Genomic DNA, 7,719 nt, shown 5'->3' on the forward strand with positions numbered 1-7,719 from the left:
TTACAAGAGTCTCGTCGGATAGACACTTTTTCAAGATAGATACGTGGAATGTAGAATGTACGTTACGAACTGCGTCTGGTAGGTCGAGTTTGTAAGCTACGAGGCCGACTCTTGCAAGAATCTCGAAATGCCCTATGTACCTCGGATTAAGCTTCCCACGCTTGCCAAAGCGTATCAAGCCCTTCCAGGGTGAGACTTTCAGAAGGACTCGGTCTCCCACCTGAAATTCCAAAGGTTTTCTTCGTTTATCAGTGTAGCTCTTCTGTCGGTCTCTAGAGGCTTTCAATCGTTCACGGATCTGAACGATTTTCTCTGTCGTTTCCCGAATGATCTCCGGACCGGTAAGAGTACTGTCGGAAGCTTGCCCCCTGGCTAATTGGGTATCACCCACCTCAACCCAGCACAGAGGGGATCTGCACTTTCGGCCATAGAGAGCTTCGAATGGAGCAGCCTTGATGCTCGTGTGATAACTATTATTATAGGAAAACTCGACAAGGGGTAAATGAGTATCCCATGCCTTCCCAAAGTCAATCACGCAGGCTCGCAACATATCTTTCAGTGTTTGGATGGTCCTCTAACTCTGTCCGTCGGTCTGAGGATGGTAGGCTGTGCTCATGTCCAACCTTGTTCCCAAGGAATGTTGTAGTGACTGCCAAAATCTTAAGGTGAACCTACTATCTCTATCGGAGATAATGGACATAGGTACACCATGTAGCCGTACGATTTCCCTAATGTATGTTCTCGTAAGTTTCTCCATCTTGTCGGTTTCTTTGATAGGCAGGAAGTGTGCAGACTTGGTCAATCTATCGACGATGACCCATATGGTATCAAGTCCACCCGTTGTCTTGGACAACTTGGTTATGAAATCCATAGTGATCCGCTCCCACTTCCATTCCGGGATCTCTGGTTGTTGCAATAAACCAGAGGGCTTCTGGTACTCGACCTTAACCTTTGCGCAAGTAAGGCATTTAATTACGAAGGTAGCAATCTCTGCTTTCATATTAGGCCACCAGTATAGCTTTTTAAGATCCAGATACATCTTATCTGAACCTAGGTGGACGGAATACCGAGTGTTGTGCACCTCGGTCATGACCAAGTCTCGGAAACCACCGTGTTTCGGTGTCCAGATCCGGTTCATGAAATATAAGGCTCCGTCACCCTTGGCTTCTAATTTCTTGTCCATTCCTCTAAGGGATTCACTCGTCACATTTTTAGGTTTCATGGCTTCAAGTTGAGCCGCCTGAATTTGCTTAGACAAGTGTGAATGGATGGTTATTGACAATGACTTGACTTTGCGACCAGAATATTCTTTCCGACTTAGGGCGTCTGCTACTACGTTGGCTTTACCCGGATGATAACGAATATCACATTCGTAATCACTGAGTAGCTTGACCCACCGTCGTTGTCTCATGTTGAGCTCCTTTTGATCGAAAATGTGTTGTAAACTCTTGTGGTCGGTAAAGATAGTGCTCTTCGTTCCATACAAGTAATGTCTCCAGATCTTCAGAGCAAACACTACTGCTCCTAGTTCAAGATCGTGGGTCCTGTAGTTAACCTCGTGTGTCTTCAACTGTCTCGAGGCGTAGGCGATGACCATACCTCGCTGCATCAGAACACATCCGAGTCCTTGATTTGATGCGTCACAATAGACTACGAAGTCTTCTATTCCTTCGGGAAGGGATAGTATTGGCGCGGTGCACAAGGCTCGTTTGAGCGTTTGGAACGCTCTCTCTTGTTTCTCTTCCCAGTCAAAGGCCACGCCTTTCTGGGTTAGGGTTGTAAGGGGTTTCGCTATTCAGGAGAAGTTCTGAATGAACCCGCGGTAGTAGCCAGCGAGACCTAGAAATTGGCGAATTTCAGTAGGCGTCTTAGGTGCTGACCAGTTCTCAATGGCTTTAATTTTGGATGGGTCCACATGGATTCCCTCTTTGCTTACCACGTGTCCTAAGAATTCGACTCTCCGGATCCAAAATTCACATTTCGAGAACTTCGCATAAAGCTTCTCTTTTCGTAATGTCTCTAGAACTTGTCGCATGTGATCGCCATGCTCTTTCTTACTTCGGGAGTAGATCAGGATGTCGTCAATGAAAACGATGACGAACTGATCCAAGTAAGGTTGGCATACTCTATTCATCAGATCCATGAAGACTGCAGGCGCATTGGTCAATCCGAATGGCATCACCACGAACTCGTAATGTCCGTAACGAGTTCGGAAGGCTGTCTTCGGCACATCCTCTTCTAGCACTCGTAGCTGGTGATATCCGGATCTCAGATCAATTTTGGAAAAATAGTTCGCCCCTTGCAGTTGGTCGAATAGATCATCTATGCGAGGCAGAGGGTAACGATTCTTGACCGTCAGTTTGCTGAGTTCTCTGTAGTCAATAAACATACGGAATGATCCGTCTTTCTTCTTAACGAACAAGACCGGTGTTCCCCAAGGTGAGAAACTTGGTCTTATAAAGCCCTTGCTGAGCAGTTCGTTAAGTTGACCAGAGAGTTCCTGCATCTCAGCTGGTGCTAAACGGTAGGGCGACTTGGCTACTGGGGTAGCTCCTGGGACTAAGTCGATTCTGAACTCGACCTGTCGTTGCGGAGGTAACCCGGGTAGTTCTTCTGGGAAAATGTTGGGGAAGTTGCTCACTACTGGGATGTTCTTTAGTTCTTTCATTTCGAGGCTCGTGTCGACGACGTGAGCAAGGAATGCATGGTATTCCTTACGCAGATACTTCTGTGCTTGAATACTTGATATAATACGAAGACTTGCACCGGGTTTGTCGCCGTAGACTATAAGGGTTTCGTTAGACGGAAGGTTTAGACGGACTGCTTTCTCATAACACATGATGTCGGCGCGATGAAGGCTTAACCAATTCATGCCAATGATAACGTCGAAACTTTTTATGGAGACTGGCATGAGGTCGATTGGGAATGAATGGTTATCTAGAGTTAGGGTACAACCTAAGTAGATGCTACTCGTACTTTCAGTCTTTCCATTAGCCATTTCTACTGTGAATAGTTCCTTGAGTGCGTGCGGTGGTTGATTAAGCATGCGAGCAAATTTATGGTTTACGAAGCTTCGCTCCGCTCCACTATCGAACAGAATGCATGCATAGGAGTTATCAAGGAGAAATGTACAAGTCACCACGGTCGGGTCAGCAACTGCTTCCCCGTGGCCTATAGCTAGTACCCTCCCTGCTCCTCCAGTATTCCTCGCTTTGGGGCAGTCCCTCTTAAAGTGGCCTGCTTCGCCACATCCATAGCAGGTTGGGCTCGCGCCAGAGCCAGGGACTTGGTTGATAGGTTGTGCCGGGAACTTACAGAAACGGACTGTGTGTCCTTTTCTGTTGCAGTTTGAGCACTGCATTTCACGGCAGGGGCCGTTGTAGTGGAAGATGCATTTGTTGCACTTGGGCAAACTTCCAGCATACCGACCCACCGGAGCAGTAGTAGCAGCAGCAGGGGTTATTGCGGCATGCATTGCCACAATTTGCTGCTTTTTGGCAGCCTGTTGCTTCTTCTTTTCATCCCAGAATTTCCGCTTAGTATCAGCGGGTTTGGAGGGTTCTGGGATGGCTAGGGCGGTTGTGGTTGCAGGGGTTTTGACTCCATGGTCAATGAGTCGTTGTGCCAGTCGCTTGGCACTGTCGAAGGTAGCGGGGTTTGATGCTAGAACATTCCCCTGATACGGAGGCACTAGCCCCCATATGTACCTCTCGATCTTCTTCCCCTCGGTGGGAACCATATTGGGGCAGAGGGCCACCAGCTCGCTGAATCGGGCAGTGTAAGCGATCACATTGGTGCCCTTCATCGTCAGGTTCCAAAGTTCCTGCTCCAGTTTCTGGATTTCGCCCCTCGGGCAGTATTCCTCAGTCATGAGGTCTTTCATTGTTTCCCAGCCTATGTCATTGGCTACGACGAGAGTTAGTGCCTTGACATGGCCGTTCCACCATGTCAGGGCCTTTCCTTCAAAGGTGCATGCAGCGTACTTGACTTTACTCGCCGCAGGGCATGAACAGATTTCGAAGACTGATTCAGTCTTCTCGAGCCATTGCGAGAGGGCAATGACTCCGCCGGTGCCGTAAAAAGGCTTCGGTTTGCAATTTGTGATATCCTTGTATGAGCACTCTCTCGAGCGCACAGGGGTTTCAACCGGGGTTGATTCCACAGGGGTTCCACCTTTGCTGGCATCAGAAGAGTGATACTGAGCCATGGCAGTTGCCACTGCTGCAACTACGACAACATTCAGGGTTGCAGTATCGATGATCGGAGGCGGAGGAGGTGGTGGTGCAGGGTTATTCCTGGGAGATTTGCGAGGAGGCATCTTTCAGCTATAAGTTTATAAAGATAAGAAAAATGGTAAGAATCAATTTGTAAGCAACGTGAGAGTGACACATGGACTAACTAACCATAGCCCAACAGTTGAATGAGTGTTTGAAATTACAACAAGAAATATTAGTAGGAAAGCACAAGTGTATAGATTTTTCCCACAGATTAGATAGATTTCAATAATACTGGTATTACTGATGTAATAAGTTCAGGGAAAATTGACCTAACAGTAGGTCTTACGTCATACCAAACAAATAAGATTTACAGTTCTAAGATTCCAACTTAGAGTACTGAAAGTTAGGAATATTTTACAGACAAGTGCTACTTAGAGCACAGATGTTAAAGGCTATTCTTTAATCAAAAGACAGAGATGTACTAGACATCATCTAACGCGATGGGAATTCCTCGGGCGAGCCCTGAGGTCGGACACTTGACGAAACATCTCTTGAAGGTGTCGATCCTGAGCCCTCTGACGAGCTCGAAGTTCCAAGATTTCAGCTCTTGAGGCAGCCAGCTGCTGCTGCTGCTGCAGGGTTTCATTGGTTCTCCGGGTCCGTTCCATGTCTTCTTCAAGACGGCGGATGCGGACTGTGTTGACACCTAAGTTGGCATCAATCTTCATGACTCGGTCGATGGCTGCTCGACCTTGCTCGACATTACGAGCTATTCTGCGGATAATGACAGGCAGAGCTCGGTCAGTAGAGCCACCATCGCTGACGTTGTAAAAGCTTCGGTCCCTAAAGTATGGTAAGGGTTGACCTTGTTCATTACTCCAGCGATTCAAGTTGTTTGCCCACAAGGGAGTAGGACCTGGAAAAGTTGGTCGTGGGTTGTTGTTCGGGGCTTGACCTACCAGCGATAGGTTGTTGACTTCAGGCTCGGAGTCGGATCCATCAGAAAAGCCTTCTGCGAGGTGATCATCCAAAGGGATTGGATGCTCATCTTCGGCTCTTCATCGATCCACCCGGCATTGCCTTCATTTGGAAAGTACGGGTCGCCGTGATGGAATCCAGCCATTTAAATCTACGCGAGAAGAGAGGTATAAGAATATAGTATACGTGTAACTAGTAGTACAAAATACACCTATAGTATTTTAAGTTTAAGTTCTACTGATCTTCTTGTGGTATTGTTGGTAAGTTTTTAGATTTGTTAACATATCACAACCATTCTAGGGCATATGCTAATCACTCCTAGGACCAGCATAGTTGATCAGGCTATGCCATTCCCAGGACTGACCATACATGCCCGAGCTCACTTGTGATATTTAACAATCGTAATACTTTTGTTCTTGTCATTGTGACACTGATTTTATTATGAATGCAGACTAGTATACTTAATTAAATATTTTATTATTTAAAGTATAGACTCTGGGTCAGAGTGCTTTAATCCCTTTTGGGTTTATAGTTTAGTACATCTTTTATGGGTTGATATACTTGATTCACTATAAACAATGCTCTGATGCCAATCTGTCACACCCCAAAACCAAGAACGGTGGAAACGTTCTGGGGCGGAGGACGTCATGTAAAGTATCACAACACAGTAAATGTAAATAAGCAAACAACATCATCCATTGCATTAAATATATAATTTTAATACAAGCGTGTTCTGCACAGTTATAGACACCAAAATAATGTAAAATAAAATAATATGAGATGAGTCTTGGATGCGTTCCATCTTCTCAAAAGCTGGCCTCGGTACCTGTCTACTGATGACCTGAGAATACAAGTTATTTTGAAAGAGTTTATCAGCATTAAGCCGGTGAGTTCATAAGTATTTTAGTGTCGGGTTTGTTATCAAAACGTTTGAACCTGACGCAAGTATAAGTGGTAAAATGTATGTAAGTGTTTGTAAAAGTTTGAATCTCTCAGAAAAACCTATATTTTCTATTAAAGTAGCCTTCTACCAAGGCTTAACTGATTTGTATGCTCGTTTGTTGTAAAAGTGTGTAATTTCCCAAGTGTAACTATCATTTAACAAAATATAGTTTGTACATTAATGTTTAAGTGAGGTTATCACTAAAAATATGTAATGGGTAAATCATTGTAGTACTGTAGTTTTGTATTATAGGAACTACTGCTGTACTAACTACCTTAAACCGGATTTTATATTAAGGCATTATGTGATTAATTGCACCATACTATCGACTAGTAACAACGACATAATGAATGGTCGTAATAACGAAATGACGTTTGGCACCCGCAGACCTGCAGGTCCGGCTGTAGCTAGCAGCAAGGTGTAAGATTGTCAATCCAGCATAGATCTATACGCAAACTCACGCTCCCCCTCCAAGAGACTCTGGCCACAAATCGAGTCATGACATTTAAGTCATGCTCCGATTTTAATCACAGTAATTTAAGTATTCTAGTATGTGTAATGTAATGTTTCTCGTTCTAGTATAGTTGTATATGTTCTCTTCCTAGTATAGTTGTATATATTCTCATAGTATAGTTGTATATGTTCTCATAGTATAGTTGTATATGTTCTCATAGTAATGTAATGTATAGAATCATGAATGAACTGACTCATTGATCTAACAGTTGTAATAGTATGATTCTGTGTTACCTCGATGGTAACTCACTAATGATGTGTCTAGTACGTATGAATATGGAAGTACTTTTATGTCTATATAGGTATATTTGATATATAATTAATATTGAAACGACCTTCGGAGGGCCTTCCTAAGCCCTTTAAACATTCATTATACATCTATACATATATGGGCATGCAATTTATAATATAAAAGCATAAATAAGTTTTTATAAGACATTTGAAACATAAATATTAATTCAAGAAAAGATCGACTTGATGTCAATCTATAAAACAATTTGAAGGCATAAGTTTGATGAAACAGTTCAAGTATAAGGAACATTTGTTTGAATAACAGTTGTAAATAAGTTTGAAAAGTAAAAGAGTTTGTAAAACATTTTGAAGTAAAACAGTTTGATAAACAGTTTGAACAGTGATAAAAGCGTTGGTTTCCTAGTTATTAATCACATGTGATTAATGCAATCACATGTGATTGAAGCAATAACTATATGTATTTAACTTGTATCTCCCCATAAAGTATTTAGACATTTAAAATCATTTCAAAGGTTGATTTAAGGGGTATGAACTCACTTGATTGATTGAAGAAAGCGAGATGGAAAACCGGGCATAGTTTCGTCTTGGGAAATGGATTTTTCTCGGGATTCTCGGGAATCTCGGGAGTAAAATCGACCCTCGGGACTTGAGCAAAAAGACCAAAGCTTCGGGTTTGAACGGGCACGGAAATCGAGGCAAGATCGTGAGAGAAAGGAGAGAAATGAGCAATTTTTCCGAAAACCCTCGCATTCTATTTATAGGGGGTCTGAGAAGCCTCGGTACGCGGGGCGTACGCTCGTACGCAGCGCATACGCA

This window comes from Lactuca sativa, chromosome 4 (assembly GCF_002870075.4).
Source record: "Lactuca sativa cultivar Salinas chromosome 4, Lsat_Salinas_v11, whole genome shotgun sequence".
NCBI classification, from domain to species: Eukaryota; Viridiplantae; Streptophyta; class Magnoliopsida; order Asterales; family Asteraceae; genus Lactuca; species Lactuca sativa.